The sequence below is a fragment of the Nomascus leucogenys genome, chromosome 8 (genome assembly GCF_006542625.1).
Source record: "Nomascus leucogenys isolate Asia chromosome 8, Asia_NLE_v1, whole genome shotgun sequence".
Lineage (NCBI taxonomy): Eukaryota > Metazoa > Chordata > Mammalia > Primates > Hylobatidae > Nomascus > Nomascus leucogenys.
In genome coordinates, this window is record NC_044388.1 from 81,211,975 (window position 1) to 81,237,086 (window position 25,112).

Below are 25,112 nucleotides of genomic sequence, written 5' to 3' on the forward strand. Positions count from 1 at the left end.
GTTTATAATCCTCAACTATTCAGCTGAAGTTAACATTCAGGGGGAATATCCTGCTGTAATGCTTCCCTGAGCAATTATACAATTTTATCTCTATCTCTATTATTTTACTTATTTTTCAGAACCTTATTAACTATTTATTTACTTATTTTTGAGACAGAGTCTCGCTCTGTCGCCCAGGCTAGAGTGCAGTGGCACAATCTTGGCTCACTGCAACCTCCACCTCCCGGGTTCAAGCAATTCTCCTGTTTCAGTCTCCCGAGTAGCTACAGGCGCATGCCACCACATCTGGCTAATTTTTGTATTTTTAGTAGAGACAGGGTTTCACCATGTTAGTCAGGCTGGTCTCCAACTCCTGACCTCAGGTGATCCACCTGCCTTGGCATCCCAAAGTGCTGGGATTACAGGTGTGAGCCACCATGCCCAGTCCTTATTAACAATTTAAACATACTATTTCACATGTATATGGTGACCTATAGTTATCTATGTCTTACCTCATACACATATTTAATACTCCTACTTCAGCCAACTTGTCACTGAAATTTCTTTCCTTTTTGAAATTTTATGAAATAAGATATAACTTGCTGTAAACATATGAATATGAGATCTCATACCATTTCAGTTATATTCACAGAACAACATAACAATTTTAAAAGAAGAAGGGAAGGTACTAGAATCAGTAGCCCTGTGTTGTAGCCCTGGCATGATTCTTGACTATTTAATTTACATTTTTCTATCTTTTATTTGTCAGGCACAATTCTAAGCATTGTCTTTGCTAGGCCTCTGACCTTAGGTCAACTCATTTAAATCTCTAGATTTCAAGTTCCTTTTTATATAAAATGGCGAAAAACACTGACCCTAGGGAGTTATCATGAGGATCATATACAAATTTTAAGAGAACCTTCAAAAATGGATCCCAAGACACAATTATTTTTTATTTTTTAGAGACAGAGTCTCACTATGTTGCCCAAACTCAAGACCTGAAGTGATTTTCCCACCTCAGCCTACTGAGTAGCTGGGACTACAGGGGTATGGCACCACGCCTGGCTCCAAGATAATCTTAAATCATCAAATCAAAGGTTAAATCATTATCATTGTATTCAGGAGCATTAATAAATACTGAAGTATTTTCCACAAGAAGTAAAAGGGAAAATAAAGTTCAATATATTAGAAAATTTGCTCTTACCCATTATAGATCTTAGTAATTTCAGAGTATGATTTGAACAAACTAAATTTATGAGAACAAGGGAAATGTAAACATTGACTGGATATTAAGGAATTACGAGCTTTTTTAGTTGTGATAATAGTATTACAGTTAGGTCTCAAAAATACATGTTATTTAGTTGGTGCTGTAGTAATTTTCATTTAAAGTTTTTTAAAAAGTAAAACAAAACTTGGCCAGGCACAGTGGCTCACACCTGTAATCCCAGCACTTTGGGAGGTTGAGGCAGGTGGGTCACAAGGTCAGGAGTTTGAGACCAGCCTGGCCAATTTAAAAAAAAAAGGTAAAACAAAACATATTTTAAAAATACATTTTGAGGCCAGGTACAGTGGCTCACGCCTATAATCCCAGCACTTTGAGAGGCTGAGGCGGGAGGATCAACTTGAGCCCAGGAGTTCAAGACCAGCCTCAGCAACATAGCGAGACCCCCAACTCTACAAAAAAATTCTTTAAAATTAGCCAGCCATGGTGGTGTGCACTTGTAGTCCCGGCTACTCAAGAGGCTGAGGTGGGAAGATCACTTGAACCCAGGCTGCAGTGAGCTATGATCCTGACATTGCACCCCAGCCTGGGAGACAGGTGGAGACCCTGTCTTAAAACAAACAAACAAACAAAAAACTATTCTGAAATTTTCACAAATGAAATGAAAAGTAGAAATTAATTACAAAATAAAATGGAGGGGGGACGGGTAGGATAAAGATAATAATAATATATACACATATATAAAAACAATGTGTGCATATATATTTCTTCATATGCATTATGTATATATTTAAAAAGACTGAAAAGACACATTCCTAACCATTAACAATGATTAGCTCAGGAACAGAGGGCAAGGGAGGAAGAACGGGGCATTTAAAGAACTTTGTAACTTCTTTATGACTGATACAATGAACATGTTATTATTTTTATAAACTGAAAAAAGATTTTTCACTTGTGAATCTTCTATACAATGGTCTATACCTACTTTGCACTGAAAATTGACATCTGGAATGATACACTCAATTAAGTTTGAAAATATAAAATCTAAGTTAAGGCTGGGCACGGTGGTTCATGCCTGTAATCCCAGCACTTTGGGAGGCCGAGGCAGGCAGATCACTTGAAGTCAGGAGTTCAAGACCAGCCTGGCCAACACGGTGAAACCCCATCTCTACTAAAAATACAAAAATTAGCCGGGCATGGCAGCGGGCACCTGTAATCCCAGCTACTTGGGAGGCTGAGACAGGAGAATCGCTTGAACCCAGGAAGCGGAGGTTACAGTGAGTGGAGATTGTGCCATTGCACTCTAGCCTGGGTGACAACGAAATTCTGTCAAAAAAAAAAAAAAAATTTAGGCCAGACACAGTGGCTGGCTCATGCCTGAAACCCTAGCACTTTGGGAGGCCAAGGCAGGCGGATCACTTGAGCCCAGAAGTTCAAGTTCAGCCTAGACAACATGGTGAAACCCCGACTCCACACACACCGTAATTTTTTTAACTTAGCCAGGCATGATGGCTTGAGCCTATAGTCCCAACCGCTCAGGATGCTCAGGTGGGAGTATCCACTTGAGCCTGGGAGGTCAAGTATGCAGTGAGCCGTGATGGTACCACTGCACTCCAGCCTACATGACAGAGCGAGACCTGGCCCCTCCCCAAAAAAGTTTTAATATAAATTACAGGATATTTTTCATTCGAAATTGTGTACATATGAAATCTATGAGTTATAACTGAACTTCCTTAGGAAGTTTGATAGCCTTAGGGAGTCTTATGTTTAGGTCACATGTGGAATTATCTTTACTTTGCAGCTATACAGTGCATATACATAAGCATTGGTTCTTTCTGCAGTAACCTTTTATTCAAGTTATCAATAAACTTTTGCTTAATCATGCTATCTGTTAAACTGTAAAAACAATAACTTAGTAATAGTTCATTATATCTAGAAGTCACAGTTGGTTGGCCAGCCCTAAATTACCTAGGAGAAATTTTACCATTGCTGTGCTAAGGGGTGGGGGAAAAAAACAGCAGCACAAAATTAAAGAGAAAAATTACTTTCATTTACCTACAGGTCCATTTAATTAAGTTAAAGTAGTATCTATGATATTAGATCTTTTTTTTTTTTTTTTTTAAGACGGAGTATTGCTCTGTCGCTCAGGCAGGAGTGCAGTGGCGCGATCTCCGCTGACTGCAACCTCCACCTCCCAGGCTCAAGCAATTCTCCCGTCTCACCCTCCCAAGTAGCTGGGATTACAGGTGCCTGCTACCACGTCTGGCTAATTTTTGTATTTTTAGTAGAGATGAGGTTTCACCATGTTGGCCAGGCTGGTCTCAAACTCCTGACCCCAAGTGATCCACCTGCCTCAGCCTCCTAAAGTGCTGGGATTACAGGCGAGAGCCACAGAGCCCGGCCTGATATGAAATCTTAACCATTTATTTCTGAAACTGTTAAGCAAGTGTACTAAAGTGTATCTGCTAACCAAATTCATACACACACCAAATCTTTTTTTTTTTTTTTTTGAGATGGAGTTTCGCTCTTGTTGCCCAGGCTGGAGTGCAATGGCACGGTCTTGACTCACTACAACCTCCACCTCCCAGGTTCAAGCGATTCTCCTGCCTCAGCCTCCTGAGTATCTGGAATTACAGGAACGTGCCACCATGCCCTGTTAATCTTGTATTTTTAGTAGAGACGGGGTTTCTCCATGTTGGTCAAGCTGGTCTTGGCCTCCCAACCTCAGGTGATCTGCCTGCCTCGGCCTCCCAAAGTGCCGGGATTACAGGCGTGAGCCACTGTGCCTGGCGCCTCAATTTTTAAATATTGAAGTTTACCATTAAAAAAAAATTATCCTCTGTAACTTCCTCTCAATTTTGCTGTTAACCTAAAAACTGCTCTGCAAGATTTTGAAACAAGGTCTCTGTCACCAAGACAAGTGCCATGGCATGATCACAGCTCACTGCAGCCTCAATCTTCTGGGTTCAAGTGAACCTCCTGCCTCAGCCTCCCAAATAGCTGGAACTACATGTATACACCACCATGCCTGGGTAACTTTTTTTTTTTTGGTAGAGATAGTTCCCCATGTTCCCCAGGCTGGTCCCGAACTCCTGGACTCAAGAGATCCTCCTGCCTCAGTCTCCCATGATCCCTCATGCTTGTAATCCCAGCTTGAGCCACCATGCCCAGCTAAAAAATTGTCTTTAATTAAAAAAATTATTCATGAGGTAAAGTTTTGAATTTGACCTATATATCAGCTGTCTCAAGAAATACAGGAAATAGGCCGGGCGCGGTGGCTCATACCTGTAATGCCAGTACTTTGGGAGGCCGAGGCAGGCGGATCACGGGGTCAGGAAATCGAGACCATCCTGGCTAACATGGTGAAAACACGTCTCTACTAAAAAAATACAAAACATTAGCCACGCATGGTGGCACGCACCTGTAGTCCCAGCTACTCAGGAGGCTGAGGCTGGAGAATTGCTTGAACCCGGGAGGTGGAGGTTGCAGTGAGCCAAGATCACGCCACTGTACTCCAGCCTGGGTGACACAGCGAGACTCCGTCTCAAAAAAAATAAATACGGAAATGAATCTGAGACGTCACACCTCAATGGAAGCAATTGTTACAGAAGTTAATTACAATCTTGAGAGGCTCTTTTTCAGGCAACTCCTTACATCTTTTTTGACTACTACGCAAACTCCTAAGAACAAGTACTTCCCTAGTCCATCGCAAATAGAATTAAAAATAAATAAATAAAAAGAACAAGTACCTCCAAAATACATTTCTGTACCATTACCACATATGTCCTCCCTAAAATGCTTGAACCACTCACAAGCATATCCTATTTAAATTAATTTTTAAAGTTTCAACTCATCCTGACAATGGACTAAGTGTAGCCTCAATGAAATCAATGAACTCATCAGACACCTATTTTTAGTTATACAAACACTATTTACGTAAATATTTTCACTTATTCAATTTCTCAACATACTGTTAACTGAAAACCAAACATGTTACCATGTACCAATATGGGAGGTAGGAAATAAACATATTTAGAACACTATGCCTGAATGGCTATGTTTTAATTAAAAGACAGGCATGCAAATAAATGATTACAAATTAAGTGCCTCAAATGAAATCTCTACTGGTTGCTAAAAGAGCACTGTGAAATAAATGCCTAATTCTGGCTGAGACATTCAGGTAAAATTTACAAAGGGGTGCTACTTGAGCCAAGTATTGAGGCCAAGGTGAAAGGGACCTTACAGGCAAAGGGAAAAATAATGCAGAAAGGCTTACACATGGGAGCAAAGACAGAGGCAGTTGGAATAAACACAAGAAAACGTATTTTTGAGACATATAGGAAGTATAGTCAATGAGACTCAGTAATTGGTTTAATATTGGGATTGAGGAGAAAGAAAAATTCAAGGACAACTCTCAGTTTTCTATATTGAGGGAATAAGTGAACAATGACAGATACAAGTAGTGATAAATAATACTCATTAAGTGCTTACTATATGTCAGCCATTGTGCTAACTGTATCACTTCATCACTCAGTTGTGAAATTAACAGTTAAGAAGACACAGACATAAATGCATACGACCTATTTATTGAGGAACAGATAATTTTCTAGTCATCTATGACTACCAAAAAGCATTTTCCCATTTATCATTTTGTCTTCTTGAACCACTTTATTTCCTGGGCTTCTCCAATTTCACTGTCTCCTAATGCTCTAACTTTTCTACTCACTCTTTCTCATACTTCTTGGCTCCTCCCAAGATCCTCTTTTTAACTTAATGTACCCTCATCATAACTTTCCTTGGTTTCCTATTCTCCCCAAATGTAGCACATTATAAAAATAAAAGCCAGGCATGGTAACTCACGCCTGTAATCTCACCATTTTGGGAGGCCAAGGTGGGCAGATCACCTGAGGTAAGGAGTTCGAGACCAGCCTGGCCAACTTGGTGAAACCCCATCTCTATTAAAAATACAAAAATTAGCTGGGAATGGTGGCATGAGCCTGTAATTCCAGCTACTGAGGAGTCTGAGGCAGGAGAATCGCTTGAACCCAGGAGGCAGAGGTGGCAATGAGCCGAGACTGTGCCACTGCACTCCAGCCTAGGTGACAAAGTGAGATTCAATCTCAAAAAAATAAAAATAAGGCTGGGCACAGTGGTTCACGCCTGTAATCTCAGCACTTTGGAAGGCCAAGGTGGGCGGATCACGAGGTCAGGACTTCAAGACCATCCTGACCAATATGGTGAAACCTAGTCTCTACTAAAAATACAAAAATTAGGCCGGGCGCGGTGGCTCAAGCCTGTAATCCCAGCACTTTGGGAGGCCGAGGCGGGCGGATCACGAGGTCAGGAGATCGAGACCATCCTGGCTAACACAGTGAAACCCCGTCTCTACTAAAAATACAAAAAATTAGCCGGGTGTGTTGGCGGGCGCCTGTAGTCCCAGCTACTCGGGAGGCTGAGGCAGGAGAATGGCGTGAACCCGGGAGGCGAAGCTTGCAGTGAGCCGAGATCGCGCCACTGCACTCCAGCCTGGGGCACAGAGCAAGACTCCGTCTCAAAAAAAAAAAAAAAAAAAAAAAAAAAAAATACAAAAATTAGCTGGGTGTGGTAGCACATGCCTGTAATCCCAGGTACTCAGGAGACTGAGGCAGGAGAATCGCTTGAACCCAGGAGGCAGAGGTTTCGGTGAGCCGAGATCACACCACTGCACTCCGGCCTCGGCAACAAGAGCGAAACTCCATCTCAAAAACAAACAAACAAACAAATAATAATAATAATAATTTAAAAATAAAAAATATCTAGGCAAAGAAAGATATACCCTAAAATGCATAAGCAAAAAGTCATTAAAAAACATGATGTGCCGGCCAGGCACGGTGGCTCACGCCTGTAATCCCAGGACTTTGGGAGGCCGAGGTGGGCAGATCACCTGAGGTCAGGAGTTCCAGACGAGCCTGGCCAACATGGTGAAAACCCCGTCTCTACTAAATATACAAAATTAGCCGGGTGTGGTGGTGGGAGCCTGTAATTCCAGCTACTAGGGAGGCTGAAACAGGAGAATCACTTGAACCCGGGAGGCCTCAGAGATTGCAATGAGCCGAGACTGCACCATTACACTCCAGCCTGGGCAACAAGAGCGAAACTCTGTCTCAAAATAAATAAATAAAACATTGTGTATGTAAATATGTAAAACCAAGTATAAACTGACTTGGAGCAAAATTTAGGTAACCTCCAATGTGCAGTATTAAATAAATTTTGTTATCCTACTAATTATTTTCAGATGGAATTTCAGCAATGACAAAAAAAAATTACGTTTTTGTTTGTTTTGAGACAGGGTCTCTTGCCCTGGCGGGAATACAGTGGCACAATCTGGGCTCACTGCAGCCTCGACCTCCCGGGTTCAAGCAATCCTCCCACCTCAGCCTCCCAAGCAGCTAGGACTAGAGGCCTGCACCATCACACCCAACTAGTTTTTTTCATTTTTAGTAGAGACAGGATTCTGCCATATTGCCCAGGCTGGTCTTGAGCTCCCAAGCTCAAGCAATCCACCCACCCCAGTCTCCCAAAGTGCTGAGATTATAGGCGTGAGCCACCGTGCCTGGCCAAAAAACAATTACATATGAATAATGAAATATATCCCAATTATTCCTGCTACCTATTTATTAACATACTATTAAATATGTGAAAAAGCTTCCTAGTCCTAAATACAATTGTACTTGGTAATAGCTCAGTTGATGGCAAATGTAGTGTTTACTGTTGTATTTGGATTTGTGCCTGGATTTAGTGTGAAATGAGGATATTCCCACTGCTGAGTTTTTCTGCTATGTCATCAGCTCACATCTGCCACAGGCTATGTTTCCAACATAACATCAGCAAAAGCAATCAAGACATATTTTTTTGGAGGAAGGTAGAGCAGGTTTTCATTTTTCCAAAAACTGCACCAAGGTAAAGCAAACCTCTAGCTGAGGTGGGAGTGTTGTGTAGGCATTAGCAGTGCTGCCCTCGCTATGCACTCCTTGGACAGTAGCGCAACCCCAAGAAAAGGGTGGTTAAAACATGCTTTCTTATTAACTTGCTGAAAGTGTCAAAAGTCTGCCAACTACAAATCTTTAAATTGTTCAATAATAGTATGTGGGAAAAAAAGTGTGTGTACACACACACATCCCCCCTAGTAAGGCTATATAATGTGCTGCAGGTTTTAAGGTCAAACTGACAGAAGGGCTGGGATCCTGGCTAAGCCCCACCCTTAAGTTTGCCCTAAGTGAAAACAGCTGACCCTATTTTTCCAGCCCAAATGTTGCCTTTTTGGCCTGCCCCGCCGCTATCCTGTGCCCATAAAAAGACTTCAGCTGGCAGAGCAACATAAGCGGCCGAGTGTCAAGGATACAAGCAGCTGAGCATAGGAAAAATTCGGCTATCTTCAGACACTGTGGCTTCAGAGAGGGGCCTGCCAGAGACAAGCCCAGCTTCAGGGAAAGATCACCTTCCCATCCCCTTTCCAGCCTCCCTTTCCGCTGAGAGCCACCCACTGCTCAATAAAGTCTTCTGCATTCATCACCTTTCAAACAGTTCATGTGAGCTGATTCTTCATGGACACCGAACAAGAACAGGGTGCCGAGAGGACAGGGGCCACCATCCTGACTGACCCTCCACTGACGTGGCTGGCACTTGGCAGGCCCTGTCTTGCTCTGTTACCCAGGCTGGAGTATCATGACACGATCTCAGCTCACTGTAGCCTCTACCTCCCAGGTCCAAGCAATTCTCCTGCCTCAGCCTCCCAAGTAGCTGGGAGTACAGGCGTATACTACCACGCCCAGCTAATTTTGTATTCAGGAGGCTGAGGAAGGAGAATGGCGTGTACCCAGGAAGCAGAGCTTGCAGTGAGCTGAGATCACGCCACTGCACTCCTGCCTGGGTGACAGAGCAAGACCCAGTCTCCAAAAAAAAAAAAAAAATTATGGCCGGGCATGGTGGTTCACGCTTGTAATCCCAGCACTTTCGGAGGCCGAGGCGGGCAGATCACAAGGTCAGCAGATCGAGACCATCCTGGCCAACATGCGGAAACCCCATCTCTACCGAAAAAAAAAAAAAAAATTAGCTGGGCATGGTGGCACATGCCTGTAGTCCCAGCTACTCCGGAGGCTGAGGCAAGAGAATTGCTTGAACCCAGGAGGCGCAGGTTGCAGTGAGCTGAGATTGTGCCACTGCATTCCAGCCTGGGTGACATGAGACTCCGTTTCAAATAAAATAAAATAAAAAATAAAGATTTAAATACCATGTACAGTAACAAATACCTAGAAATAAATCTATAGGGATATGTGTGTAATGTCTACAAAACACCAATAAGAAAAATTTTAAAGACCCAAATAAACAGAGAGATATACAACACATTCGTAGACTGAAAGACTCAATATTATTAAGATGTCCATTGTCCCCAAATAGATCTACAAATTGAATGCAATTCCAATAAAATTCCAGCAGGTTTTCTGTGTGGAAATTGACAAGATGATACTAAAATTTATAAATATGTATTTATTTATTGCATGAAAATGAAAAGTCCATAGAATAGCCAAAACAAAACAATCTTGAAAAAGAACAACAAATTCAAACATACACTGCCAGACTTCAAGACATCATAAGGCTATAGCAATTAAGACTGTGCTGGCTGGGCACGGTGGCTCATGCCCGTAATCCCAACACTTTAGGAGGCTGAGGAGGGCGGATCATCTGAAGTTAGGAGTTCGAGACCAGCCTGACCAACATGGTGAAACCCCATCTCTACTAACAATACGAAATTAGCTGGGCATGGTGATGGGCGCCTGTAATTCCAGCTACTTGGGAGGCTGAGGCAGGAGAATCACTTGAACCCAGGAGGCAGAGGTTGCAGTGAGCCGAGATCATGCCATTGTACTCCAGCCTGGGCAACGAGAGCGAAACTCCATCTCAAAAAAAGACTGTGCTATTGGTGCAGGGCCAAACAACCAAATGGAATAGAAGACAGCATCCAGAAACAGATTAACATTACAACAAAGGCACCATTGCAATTCAGTGGGAGATAGCCTTTTCAATGCCACCGGACTGACTGGATATCTATATTCTGTATTTTCTATATAGAAAAAACAACCTTGACTCTTGTCTCACATATTTCAAATGGATCATAGACTTAATTGCAAAACTAAAACTGCAAAGTTTCTAGAAGAAAACAAAAGATCATCTTCATGCTTGAAGTCCTAGCCAGAGCAACGAGGCAAGAAAAAGAAACAAAAGGCATTTGAATTGGAGAGAAGTAAAATTACCTCTGCTTGAAGATGACATGATGTTCTTCATAGAAAATCCTAATGATTATACACACACATACACAAACTGTTAGAAATGATAAATTCAGCAAACTGGCAGGATCCAAAATCAACATCCACATTAGTTACCCAAAACAATCAGCTGTATTTCTATACTCTAACAACAAATCCAAAAAAGAAATTAAGGCAATTTCATCTACAACTCCACCAGAAAGAAAAAGATATTTAGAAATAAATTTTACCAAGGAAGCAAAAGACTTGTACACTGGACACCAGCCGGACACAGAGGTGCAAGCCTGTAGTAGTCCCAGCTACTCAGGAAGCTAAAGCAGGAGGATTGCTTGTGCCCGATTTGAGGTCACAGTGCACTATTATCAGACCTGTGAATAGCCACTGTACTCCAGCCTGGGCAACATACCAAGGCTTCATTTCTTTAAAAAAAAAAAAAAAAAAAAAAAATTAAACAGAATTATCACATGATCCAGAAATTCCACTTCTGGATACATAGCCCAAAATGATGAAAAGCAAGGATTCAAATCGATATTTGCACACCTATATTCAGGGCAGCTTATCCACAATACCGGGGAGGGAAAAAAAAAAAAAAAGGAAAAGAACATGGAAGCATCCCAGGTAGCTATCAGTGACTAAGTGGATAAACAAAATGTGGCAACTATACAGTGGAATGTTATTCAGCCTTAAAAAGCAGGAAAATTTTGACACGTGCTACAACATGAATGAACTTTGAAAACACGGTGTTAACTGAAATTCACCAGTAACAAAAGGACAAATACTGCCTGATTCCATTTATAAGAGGCACTTAGAATAGTGAAATTCAGAGAGACAGAAAATAGAATAGTGGCCACCAGAGGCTGAAGAGAGGAGGGAACAGGGAGTTATTGTTTAAAGCGTAAAGAGTTTCAGTTTGGGAAGATGAAAAAATTTCTGGGAATGAATGATGGTGGTGGCTGCACAACACTGTGAATGCACTTAATATCACAGAATTATACACTTAAAACTGAAATGGTGAATTTTATGTTATATATATTTTACCACCAAAAAAAAAACAGGAATATTTAGGACACTGGAAGGGACAAAAGTTTTAAAATAGGACACAAAAAGTAATATCCATAAAAGAAAACATTGATAATTTTGATTTTATTAAAACCAAGAACTTGTTTCATCAAAAAAATCATTAAAACAGGGAACAACCAAGCCACAGAGTGGAAGAAGTTATTCACAATACATGTATGTGGATTCACATATACAATCCAACAAATGATTTAATATGCACAGTATATAAAGAACTCCTATGAATAAAGAAAATACAAAAAAACAAAAATGAGCAAAAGACTTGAACAGGCATTTCACAAAAGAGGTTATCTAAATGCCAGTAAATAAATTCAGTTAATATGGTGTTCAACGTCATTAGTCATCAAGGAAATGCAAATTAAAAGCAAAATACCTAAAATGAAAAAGACTGGCAAAGATGCAAAACTACCATAACTCTCATATAGTGCTTATAGGAATGTAGAACAGGTACAACCAGCTTAGAAAACTGGCAATCTTACTACACCTGTACATATATGTATCCAAGGTTCAAAAAGTCTACTCCTTAATAAATATTTTCACCAAAATACAAAACTGGAATGTTCATAAATAGGAATATACATACAGACAAAATCTGAAACTACCCAAATGACCCTCAATAGGAGAATGGATGAAGTGGAAGAGTCATTTATAGATTACTACCTAGCATGAGAACAAATGATCTACAACTACGCATAATGTGGATAAATCACATCAACATATATGACAAAGAAGCCCGACACAAAAGAGATTCATACAGTATGACTCTATTTATTATGAAATTCAAGAATAAGCAAAATTAATTCATACTGTTAGAAATTAGGATAGGGATTATCCTGGGAGGTGGGAAGATGGTTCTGTAAGAGAACACAAGAAAGGGCTTCTTACAGTAGTACTGGCAATTTTCTTTTTTCATGATCTGAGGACTAGTATATACAGATGCCCCAGTGTGTGAAAATCCACCAATTGGTATATTTATGACACATACACCTTTCTACCTTCACATGTTTTGATCAAATAAAAAATGTTGGCTGGGTGCGGTGACTCACGCCTGTAATCCCAGTACTTTGGGAGGCCTAGGCGGGTGGATCGCCTGAAGTCAGGAGTTCGAGATCAGCCTGACCAACAAGGTGAAACCCCGTCTCTACTAAAAATACAAAAATTAGCCAGGTGTGGTGGCAGGCACCTGTAGTCCCAGCTACTCGGGAGGCTGAGACAGGAGAATTGCTTGAACCCGGGAGGTGGAGGTTGCTGTGAGCTGAGATCGTGCCACTGCACTCCAGCCTGGGCAAGGGAGCAAGACTCTGTCTCAAAAGAAAAAAAAGTAATTACATTTCAGTTAAGTATGATAACCATGTGTATTTAAAGAGATTTTATACTCTGTCAGAGTTCAGGGATGAATTACTGATAAGCACATTAGAAAACTAAATGTGAGCCAGGCACCGGTGATTCACGCCTGTAATCTCAGCACTTTGGGAGGCTGAGGTGGGCGGATCACCTGAGGTCAGGAGTTCGAGACTAGCCTGGCCAACATGGTGAAGCCCCATCTGTACTAAAAATACAAAAATTAGCTGAGTGTGGTGGTGGGCACCCATAATCCTAGCTACTCGGGAGGCTGAGGCAGGACAATCACTAGAACCTGGGACGTGAAAGTTACAGTGAGCCGACATCGCTCCATTGCACTTTAGCCTGGGCAACAACAGTGAGACTCCATCTCAAAAACAAACAAACAAACAAACAAACAAAAAAAAAAACCCACAAACAAAAAAACTAAATGTGTAGGGATGAAGAGGAATTCCAGCAAAAACAAAAAACAAAACACTACACTACACGTGAAACAAAAGGTTAATAATGGTGTACAACATGGTTCAACCGGAACTATTATTTACATAGTCATATTAATGTAAACACTGAAAATTAGTCTAAATTAAAACTATAACTACTAGAAATATGGGGAGCTAATGAGTATGTTTATGGGATGGGGTGTTACAGTAATGAGTGAAATCCTCATCTTCCACAGTAGAAGTATGATAGTTAACAACAAACTAGAAATTTTAAAAATGAAAAACGGCATTAAAAATATTTAGAAGGCCAGTCGTGGTGGCTCATGCCTGTAATCCCAGCACTTTGGGAGGCCAAGGCAGGCAGATCACGAGGTCAGGAGTTCAAGACTAGCCTGGCCAATATAGTGAAACCCCATCTCTACTAAGAAATACAAAAATTAGCTGGGCATGGTGGTAGCTACTGAGCTCAGGAGTTCAAGACCAGCCTGGCCAATATGGTGAAACCCCGTCTCTACTAAAAAATACAAAAACTAGCCGGGCATGGTGGTGCACTCCCAGCTACTCGGGAGGCTGAGGCAGGAGAATCGCTGAACCCAGGAGGTGGAGGTTGCAGTGAGTGAGCCAAGATCGCACCACTGCACTCCAGCCTGGGCGACACAGCAAGACTCTGTCTTAAAAGATAGATTAGATAGATAGATAGATAGATAGATAGATAGATAGATAGATAGATAGATAGTAAGTTGGGCACAGTGGCTCACACCTGCAATCCCAGCACTTTGGGAGGTCAAGGTGGGAGGATCATTTGAACCCAGGAGTTCAAGACCAGCCTGGGCAACAGGTCAAGACCCCATCTCTACAAAAACATTTTAAAAGTTGGCTGGGCGCGGTGGCTCATGCCTGTAATTCCAGCACTTTGGGAGGCTGAGGTGGGCAGATCACCTAAGGTCAGGAGTTCAAGACCAGCCGGCCAACACAGCGAAACCCTGTCTCTACTAAAAATACAAAAATTAGTCGGGTGTGGTGGCACAAGCCTGTAATCCGTTACTTGGGAGGCTGAGGCAGGAGAATTGCTTGAACCCAGGAGGCGGAGGTTGCAGTGAGCCAAGATCACGCCATTGTACTCCAGCCTGGGCAACAAGAGTGAAACTCTGTCTCAAAAAAAAAAAAACAAAAAATTAAAAGTTAGCTGAGATTGGTGGCAGGCCTGCAGTCCCAGCTACTCAGGCTTCAGCGGGAGAATAGTTTGAGCCCAGGAATTCGTGGCAGCAGTGGACTATGACTGCAACACCACACTCCAGCCCGGGCAACAAAGCAAGACACCATCTCTTAAAAAGTAAATTAAGAATATTTAGAAATGTGGGAGTAATTCCAGAAGAGTTGAAAAGGTTCAAAGTATGTTATTACTTTCATAACAACTTTTTAAATAGTCGATTCAATTGTTAATAACAATAGAATTATTTAGCATTTTGGGCTCTCAGAGTTTCTATTATTACCATGTGTTACATACACATAACTTATGAATGGTTTGTTATGGCTAATCTAAGAAACGGGATCCTTGACAGCCAGGATAAGACATCCTGGGTAACTGATCTCCTGAACACAGGAGCTCAAATGGCCTGTCTGCTTTCCACCACAAGGAAAGACATTCTAGTGCTAAGGAAGTTTTTCCTTTCCGTTTTTTTCTGCCCTTATTGATGAAGTATCTTTAACACCTCATATACTTACATATATGAACATCAGCGGATAAAATTAGTAATCAGGCCAGACATGGTGGCTCATACCTGTAATCCCAGGACTTTGGGAGGCTGAGGCAAGAGGATTGCTTGAGACCAGGAGTTCAAGGCCAGCCTGGCCAACATGGTGAAACCCCATCTTTACTAAAAACACAAAAATTAAGCAGGGCCATGGTGTTACATGCCAGTAATCCCAGCTACTCAGCAGGCTGAGGCATGAGAATAGCTTGAACCCAGGAGGCAGAGGTTGCAGTGAGCCATGATGAAATCCCATCTCTACTAAAAATACAAAAATTGGCCAGGCATGGTGGTACATGCCAGTAGTTCCAGCTACTCAGGAGGCTGAGGCAGGAGAATCCATTGAACCCGAGAGGCGGAGGATGCAGTGAACCGAGATCATGCCACTACACTCCAGCAGAGTGAATGACACGAGACTCTGTCTCAAAAAACAAACAAAACCCAATAAAATTAGTAATCAGTTTTGCCCCATATTAGAAGAATGTCCTTAATATAAGTTTAAAATGATAATGAATAATCAATTCCAAAATGTACAAAATAAACATCAATCATATTCTTTCTAAATTTTTCAAGAAAAACACTAAATCTACCATGTACTTTTTTTTTTTGGAGATGGAGTCTCTCTCTGTCCCCCAGGCTGAAGTACATTGGCAACGCAATCTTGATCTCAGCTCACTGCAACCTCTGCCTCCCGGGTTCAGGCGATTCTCCTGCCTGAGCTTCCCAAATAGCTGGGATTACAGGCACGCACCACCATGCCCTGCTAATTTTTGTATTTTTAGTAGAGACGGAGTTTCACCATGTTGACCAGGCTGGGACCTCAGGTGATGAACCTGCCCTGGGCTCACGGGTGTGAGCCACCACGCCTGGCTTCCCATGTACTTTCTTTCTTCTCTCCTTTTTTTTTTTTTTTTTTTTTTTTTTTTTGAGGGAGTCTTGCTCTGTCGCACAGGCTGCAGGAGTGCAGTGGCACGATTTTGGCTCACTGCAACCTCTGCCTTCCGGGTTCAAGCGATTCTCCTGCCTCAGCCTCCCAAGTAGCTGGGATTACAGGCGCACGCCACCATGCCTGGCTAATTTTTTGTATTTTTAGTAGAGATGTGGTTTCACCATGTTAGCCAGGATGGTCTCGATCTCTTGACCTCATGATCGGCCCACCTAGGCCTCCCAAAGCAGGTGTGAGCCACCACGCTGGTATACTTTCTTTAGGCATGACATCAAAGATTAAAAACCTTAAAGAAAGTAATAGATGAATTTTATAAAATAAAAGTTAAACAATTCTATGTAACAAAACATACTGTTTATATGTTAAAGGCAAAACTACAAAATGGGGCAAATGTTTAAAACTTTTTTCAAAGGGTTATATGAGTGTTTCTAAATCAAGACATAAAGACAAACCCTTCTACAGTAAAACAGGCAAAGGACACAAGCCAAAAAGAAGAAACATACTCTACTACTTACCAGACTATTCATAGATTTTTTGAGGATTCTGAGAAGCTTAGCTAGAAAACCACTCCTATAAGCAAAGTGTGTCAGCAACTTTTAAAAAATATAGGATAGCATTTTTTTTGTATACTAGTGGGAAAAAATGAGAGCACACAGCATGTAATTCAGCCAAAGAGAGAAATATATGTCAAACATCAAGCTTATTGACAAGAAAAGAAATGAACAGTTTGCCTATATACTATCTTTGGCAGTTCTGTCTAATTTAGCCACCAGGAAAAGACACTCCCAAATTCTTGAGCAGGCGGCTAACATAACGAAAGAAGTTCTGGATATGAGGTGTGCATGACAACCGAATGGGGTTAAACTACCAGATATGAAGGAGCAAAAGTCTAGGTTATAATGATGGCAAAGGCAAAAGAGAATAAGGAAGACATTGAAATTACTAACTTTTGGTTGTTTATCATATCAAATGAGAAGCAATAAAGTTTTATTACCAACTATGAAAGTGGATCAACAGGCCGGGCACGGTGGCTCATGCCTGTAATACCAGCACTTTGGGAGGCCGAGGCAGGTGGATCATGAGATCAGGCGTTCGAGACCAGCCTGGCCAACGTAGTGAAACCCTGTCTCTACTAAGAATACAAAAAATTAGCCAGGCGTGGTGGCAAGCGCCTATAATCCCAGCTACATAGGCGACTGAGGCAGGAGAATCGCTTGAACCTGGAAGGTGGAGGTTGCACTGAGCCAAGATTGTGCCACTGCACTCCAGCCCGGGCGACAGTGTGAGACTCCGTCTTAAAAAAAAAAAAAAAAGAAAGTGGATCAACAAATGGTATCTCCGGGGACAGTCATTTGGAAAAGAAACAACAGACTGAAAAGATTTAAAACCCTTTCATCAATCCATATTTTACTCCATCAAAAAACATTCAAGTTTACCTTAAATATGTTATTGCTTTTGAAAAAGTACAAAAAATAAACCCTTTAAAATTAAAATTGCAGAAGACTGTCAGATACTGTTGTTTCCCATTATCTAATTAATGAAGACTAGCTTGTTCAAACTTTTTTTTTGAGACAGGGTCTCACTCTGTCACCTAGGCTGGAGTGCAGTGGCATGATCTCAGCTCACTGCAACCAACCTCCACCTCCCAGGTTCAAGAGATTCGTGTGCCTCAGCCTCCTAAGTAGCTGGGATTATAGGCTATGCCTGGCTAATTTTTGTATTTTTGTATTTTCTATTTTTTGTAGAGATGGGGTTTGTAGAGATGTCAGCCAGGCTAGTCTCAAACTCCTGACCTCAGGAAATCCGCCTGCCTCGGCCTCCCAAAGTGCTGTGATTAGAGGCATGAGCCACCAACCCCAGCCTGCTTTTTAAAACTTAACACAGGGCTAACGATTGTGGGGAGGGTGTGGGAGGGTGGGGTGTCTCAGTCTGTCACCCAGGCTGGAGTACAGTGGCATGATCATAGTTCACTGCAGCCTTAAACTCCTGGGCTCAAGAGATCATCCCACCTCAGCCTTCCAAGTAGCTAAGGCTACAGGTCACCACACCCACAATATTTATTTAATTTTTTTGTAGAGATGGGATCTCATTATGTTGCCCAGGCTGGCTTCAAACTCCTATACTCAAGTGATCTTCCTGACTCAGCCTCCCAAAATTGGTGGGATTACAGGTGTGAACCAACATGCCAGGCCTTGAGTTAACTCATATTCTATTTTACCACACCACCCCTAGAAAGAAGAAAATCCAAACAAATAGAACAAATAAGGTCAAACAAATAAAAAATGAAAATCTGATGTTATACAACCATGAATCTGTGAAAATTCTGATTTCAAGCACACAAGAATTCAAAGAATGAACAAACAAAAAGGTATTGACAGCAATGTTTTTACACAGCCAAAGAGTGGTAGGGCGTAGTAACAGGTCACTACCACAGGATGCCGGATTCTCTTCCAAAAATGTATCTGCCACTTATAACCTAATTAATGACAGAAAATGTCAGGGGAAAGCAACTAGGAATCAGAGGAAAGGGGATGGTAATAAAAACACACAAAAGGCTAAAATGTCAGGAGGAAAAGAGGCTTGTGTATCGATATTTTGCCTGTCAGGAAGGTTTTCTTCCCAATCAAAAGAACCTCCTTTTACATAATCACTTGAGAAACGTGCCTTCCTAAAATGCTATTTAAAAAAAAAAAAAAAGGGCAGGCAAGGTGGCTCACACCTGTAATTTTAGCACATTGGGAGGCCAAGGCAGGAGGACTGCTTGAGGCCAGGAGTTCAAGACCAATCTGGGCAACACAGGGAGACCTCGTCTCTATAAAAATTTTAAAAATTAGCTGGACACGGTGGTTCATGCCTGTGGTCTCAGCTACTTGGGAAGGTGAGGTAGAAAGATTGTCTGAGCCCAGGAGGTTGAAGCTGTAGTAAGCCCTGATTGTACCACTGCCACTGCACTCCAGCCTGGTCATAGAGATCCTGTCTCACAAAAAAAAAAAAAAAAAAAAAAGGCTTAGATAACCACAAGGATTGTATGTTAAACATTAAACCTACATTTAAATAACCAAATCATAGTTTCTTGAATCCAAAATTATTCTGAAAAACAAAACAAAGAAATTTAAAGTCTCAAGGCTCCTAATGTCACAAAAATGCTTCTGTAAAATTTTATTTTCAGCTATTTAGGGGGGAAATACTAGTTCTAGTAAGTTTTCCAAAATAAAGATGTAAGGAAAAATAGTATCTCAGAGTCCATCCCAGTCTTAAGATTTTAATACTCTACATAAACCATTTCTGTGGGCATTTTGAAAATATGACCTACTATGTTAAAACAGGGATATTCTCAAGGATCTAAAACTATCAGGCAGGTTAGGGATTCCAAACTACACTTGGACAATGAGCCTAAGCAAATTTCAATATAAACTATCCTTCCCAGCTTAGCTTAGTTTTCATAAATTTCTGAATATGTCAGCTTTGAGCAGATATCAGAGTATTTTTAATCTACCAAAGATAAAATACACAGAGTATAGTAGCAATTACATTTTGAAAACAAAAATTTTATAAAGGTTTAATGATTTCAAAGTATATGCATTACTGCTCAGAAACCACAATTCATAGCATATATTTTTTAATATTAAAATGAACTCTTCGGCTGGAAGTGGTGGCTCATGTCTGTAATCCCAGCACTTTGGGTGGCCAAGGCGGGTGGATCACGAGGTCAGGAGTTCAAGACCAGCCTGGCCAACATGGTGAAACCCTGTCTCTACTAAAAATACAAAAAATAGCCGAGTGTGGTGGCAGGCACCTGTAATCCCATCTACTCAGGAGGCTGAGACAGCAGAATTGCTTGAACCCAGGCGGGCGGAGGTTGCAGTGAGCTGAGATCGCGCCACTGCACTCCACCCCGGGCGACAGAGTAAGATTCCGTCTCAAAAAAAAAAAAAAAAAACTCCTCCATAAACTGAAATGTAAAGAGAATACACTATTACCTGGCATAGTCCTAGAGAAGAATGCAATGATTTAGCACTGATTCTAATTAAAATATTTAATATTGGCCTGGCAACGGTGACTCGTGCCTGTAATCCCAGAACTCTGGGAGGCTGGTGTGGGTGGAGTGCTTGAGCTCTATCAGGAGTTCAAGACCAGCCTGGGCAACATGGCGAAACCCCATCTCTAGCAAAATAGAAAAAGCCAGGTGTGGTGGTGCATCTCAGCTACTTCATGGGTTGAGACAGGAAGATTGCTTGAGCCTGGGAGGTCGTGGCTGCAGCTAGCCAAGATCATGCCACTGCATTCCAGCCTGGCTGACAAAGTGAGACACCGTCTGAAGAAAAAAAAAATTTAACATCTATACTCTATTATAGATTACAAATATTCAAAGAACCAAGTGCTTAACAAAATACACTTACTGTTCTCACTTGTTCTCTACCTTCCTATTTTCTTTAATTTCTGATTAGAATGTAAAGACGAGACAGAAGGTGTCTCCTGTCTCTCCTGAGACAGTAGAATATGGAGTACTATCTTTTGATAATCACAAGCTACCTTTCGGAATCTAACTTAGTCTTCCTGAGAAGATTCTAGGGTACTTCAGGATACAACAAAAGAGAATTGTTATTTACATCATCCAGTAATGTACTACATAGAGATATGTGAAAGTGAGTAAGTATTTTACCTTCAGGAGTGGGTAAATTAGCTTTTATTATATGCGATTATTCTGTGAGGTGGGGGAAAAAACTCTCAATTAGGAGAAACTGGTGCCTAAAGTTAGCATCTTGGCCTTACAGTAATAAGGACTTTCTAACTTATATGTAATAAATGAAAGAACATATTCCCATAGGGCTTTAGCCATTATTAAGGAACAACTTCCATCTTAAGAAGCTTAGCTGAAAAAAGAAATAGGGGGAAAAAAGGACAAATGAACAATAAACTCTCAAAGAACTATAAGCAAAACAGTTCACATGCCATTCAACAATTTGTCAATTTCTATATACTTAAAAGCATAAAGGTTAACCATGCCAGTCTAATCAGCCACTCTTTCACACACACACAGCTACATTATTCCACAGTAACATTATTACCCTACAAATAACTAAATATGACTTTCAAGTACAGTTTATCATAGTAAGTAACACCTTCTAATTTAAAATTTAAAAGTCAACACTTGGTCACGGTGGCTCACGCCTGTAATCCCAGCACTGTGGAAGGCCAAGGTGGGTGGATCACCTGAGGTCAGAAGTTCCAGACCAGCCTGGCCAACACGGTGAAACCCCATCAACTAAAAATACAAAACTAGCTAGGTGTGGTGGCATACACCTGTAATTCCAGCTACTTGGGAAGTTGAGGCAGGAGAATAGCCTGAATCTGGGAAGTGGAGGTTGTAGCAAGCCGAGATAGCACCACCACACTCCAGCCTGGGCAACAGAGTGAGACTGCATCTCAAAATAAATAAACAAATAAAAGTCAACACTAATTTCAGTTTAACCACATTAGAACGAACATAAGTACTCATCTCTACCATCTTCTGAAACCCTACTAAAGTGACAGTAAGGGGAATTTAAAAAAAAAAGCATATAAACTCATAAGGCGCCAGGCAGGGTGGCTCATGCCTGCAATCCCAGCACTTTGGGAGGCTGAGATGGGCGGATCACCTGAGGTCAAGAGTTAGAGACCAGCCTGCCAACACAGCAAAATCCAGTCTCTACTAACAATACAAAAATTAGCCTGGCATGGTGGCACACACCTGTAATCCCAGCTACTCGGGAGGCTAAGGCAGGAGAATCACTTGAACCCAGGAGGTGGAGGGTGCAGTGAGCCGAGATTGAGCCACTGCACTCCAGCCTGGTCGACAGAACGAGACTCTATCTCAAAAAAAAAAAAAAAGTGAAAGGAAGGAAGGAAGGACGGACGGATGGACAGATGGATAGATGGATGGAAGGATGGAAGGACAGAAGTAAAGGGGTTTTACAGTTCTAATAGAAAATCTGGAATTACAGATGAGAATGACAAAGGAAACAACGTAAAATGAAAAAAAATAAAATAAAATAAAAAACAAGAAAACTTCAGGAAAAACAAAAGATTTTCCAAGAAAGGTAATGTAATCATACACAACTGAGAAAAGTCAACATAGTATTTATATATAGTTAAAATAACGTAAACACTTGATATTGCTATCACTATAATGGGAAAGATAAAGGAAGGAAAAATGGTGGTAAAGGTAAGGCTGAGTGGTATAAAAGAGCTAAATTCATGTTCCACAATAGTAAATCAATAGAAAATGCTAAAAATTAAAAAATCATTAATTAGCAATATAAGCACACTATTTAGAAATCTAGTGATAAGTAATGTACCAGAAAACAAACAAGACTAGAGAGAGGAAATGTGGGAGGGAATAGGTAAAACAAGAAACTACTGTTTCACATCATAAGCTTAATATTAACAGTTTTTTAATTTTTAAAATTACATATACATATAATTACATTGATAAAAGTAAACAAAAAACTTCAGAAAATAATGCTTTGCTGAGGACTGGAAGTAGGAGGGCTACCTGGGGAAGGGTGAAAAAAAGCATTTACATTTTGTCCTTGGTTCTCACCCATTTATGCTTTGGGAAAATCATTCCCTGTCCCTTGCTTGCCAAGTGTGTACACAGTAAAACCAGGACAGGGTAAGAGCCCTGCTAGTATAAGGTTTTGTTTGTTTTTTTGAGGCAGGTTCTATCACCCAGGCTGGAGTACAGTGGCACAATCTCAGCTCATAGCAGCTTCAACCTCCCAGGCTCAAGCAATCCTCCCACCTCAGCCTCCCAAGTAGCTAGGACTGCAGGCACATGCCAGCATTCCCAGCTATTTTTTGTTTTGCCATGTTGCCCAGGCTGATTTTGAACTCCTGGGGTCAAGTGATCCGCCCACCTTGGCCTCCCAAAGTGCTGGGATTACAGGCATGAGGCACCTTGCCTAGCTGTAAGGTTTCAATGAAAACAGATACAGTCTCACTGGCCATCCTCAGCATTCACTGTTCTAGCCTTTCCTCTTACAAGTTTCCTGGCTGGTAGATTATAATTTTAAAAGAAGGTCTCCTTCCACTACTGTCTAGGAGTTTCAAAGTACAACTGTGTCCAGTGTTGTTACATGGTAAAGTGACAGCAATCAGGAATAATCAATGCTGATTTTGTGTTGCCTGGGGATCATCCTCCTCTCGGAAGCAGACAAGAACTTGAATGGAACTTGGATTTCCATTATTTCCCCAATATACATAACCAAACATAGTAGCTGAAAACCCCAGGAAAAAGAAACTCATGAACCAAAATAATTAATCACCCAAAGAGTACATACAACTGTATCAACAGATGGACAAAAACCAGATAAAATATACCATTCTGAATTCCTGAGTTTCTTAAATATATTATCATGCTTATTTTAAGTTCTTGGTCCATCTGTTCCAAAATCCAACAATGTTATCTACAAGACACAAAAAAGGAGAGAAAAATATCATAGGAAAAAAATAAACTGAAGGAAAGCTGAAGAAACAATCCAATAAAATGAAATTCAAGACAAAAAAATGCCATGAGGGGCAGTATGTACTGCTAAAAGGAATAATAAAACAAGAAGATACAACCATAACAAACAAGCCTGCATGTTTGTGATCTAGAAATTATAGTAACAAAATATGTCAAGTAACAAATGAGAGAATGCAGAGAAAAATATATGAATTAACTATCATGGCCAGGAATGGTGGCTTATGCCCATCATTGACGGTGATAATCCTACCACTTTGGGAGGCTAAGGTGGGTGGATCACTTGAGCCCAGGAGTTCAAGACCAACCTGGACAACATAGTGAAACTGTTTCTACAAAAAATAAAAAAATGTGGAGGTGGGCGCCTGCCTGTAGTCCCAGCTACCAAGGAGGCTGAGGCGGGAGGATCACCTGAGCCTGGGAGGTCGAGGCTGCAGCGGGCCGTGATCATACCACTGCACTCCAGTCTGGGTGACAGAGTGAGACCGTCTCGAAAAAAAAAAAAAAAATTGCACTTGCAGATTTTAATACTCCCTTCTCAGAAACTAATCATGTAGAAAAAAATAAAAGTACTGAAGATCTGAACAATATAATTAACAATTCTGGGCTGGGCACAGTGGCTCACACCTGTAATCCCAGCACCTTGGGAGGCCGAGGCAGGCAGATCACGTAAAGTCACGAGTTCAAGACCAAACTGGCCAACATGGTGAAACCCCGTCTCTACAAAAAATACAAAAACTAGCCAGGCGTGGTGGCGGGCACCTGTAGGGGCTGAGGCAGGAGAATCGCTTGAATCCAGGAGGTGGAAATTGCAGTGAGCTAAGACTGCACCATTGCACTCCAGCCTGGACGACAAGAGCGAAACACCGTCTCAAAAAAAAAAAAAAAAATTCTCAACAATTAGACAATATATAGAACTCTGTACACAGCAAAGATAAAGAAGGAAGTCTTTTCAAGCACACATTTACAGCCATAAAGCAAATAACCAGTATCACAGAGATCACATTAACTATGATATAATGAAATTAGATATTAATATCAAAAGTAGAGTTTTGTTTAAAAAAACCAATATATTTAGAAACTAAAACATACTAAGTGACTCATGTTAAAAAGAAAAATAAAGGAAACTAAGAAACTTTGTCAAAACACTACATTTTGTGGGACACAGTTAAAACAATTCATAAAAAAGTTACACCATTAGGGGACGGGTGCAGTGGCTCACAGCCTGTAATCCCAGCACTTTGGGAGGCCGAGGTGCTAGGATGGCTTGAACCCAAGAGCTTGAGACCAGCCTGAGAAACACAGCAAGATCTGGACTCTACAAAATACTTTTTTTTAATTAGTTAGGTGTGGTGGCACGTGCCAATATTCCCAGCTGGGTGACAGAGAGAGACCCTGTCTCAAAAAAAAAAAAAAAAATAGGGAGGAAGTAACAAAAATAAGGTTGCTTGTACAGACCAATGACAACATGGGCCATAAAACTGAGGACTATGATTAAATTAATCATCTGTGCCTGACATCTAGAATTAAGATGTTTGTGGGTGGATAAA

At 41.1% G+C, this 25,112-nt stretch overlaps 1 protein-coding gene and 1 non-coding gene across 3 annotated transcripts in view; both read right to left on the reverse strand.

The window, feature by feature from the left end:
- Positions 1–25,112, reverse strand: part of UBE2R2 (ubiquitin conjugating enzyme E2 R2) — a 108,925-nt gene that overhangs the window by 46,590 nt on the left and 37,223 nt on the right. The gene's annotated exons all lie outside the window — the stretch shown is intronic.
- On the reverse strand, positions 8,120–8,245 carry LOC115836514. The gene has a single exon (XR_004031587.1). It is a non-coding gene; the product is annotated as a U4atac minor spliceosomal RNA (small nuclear RNA).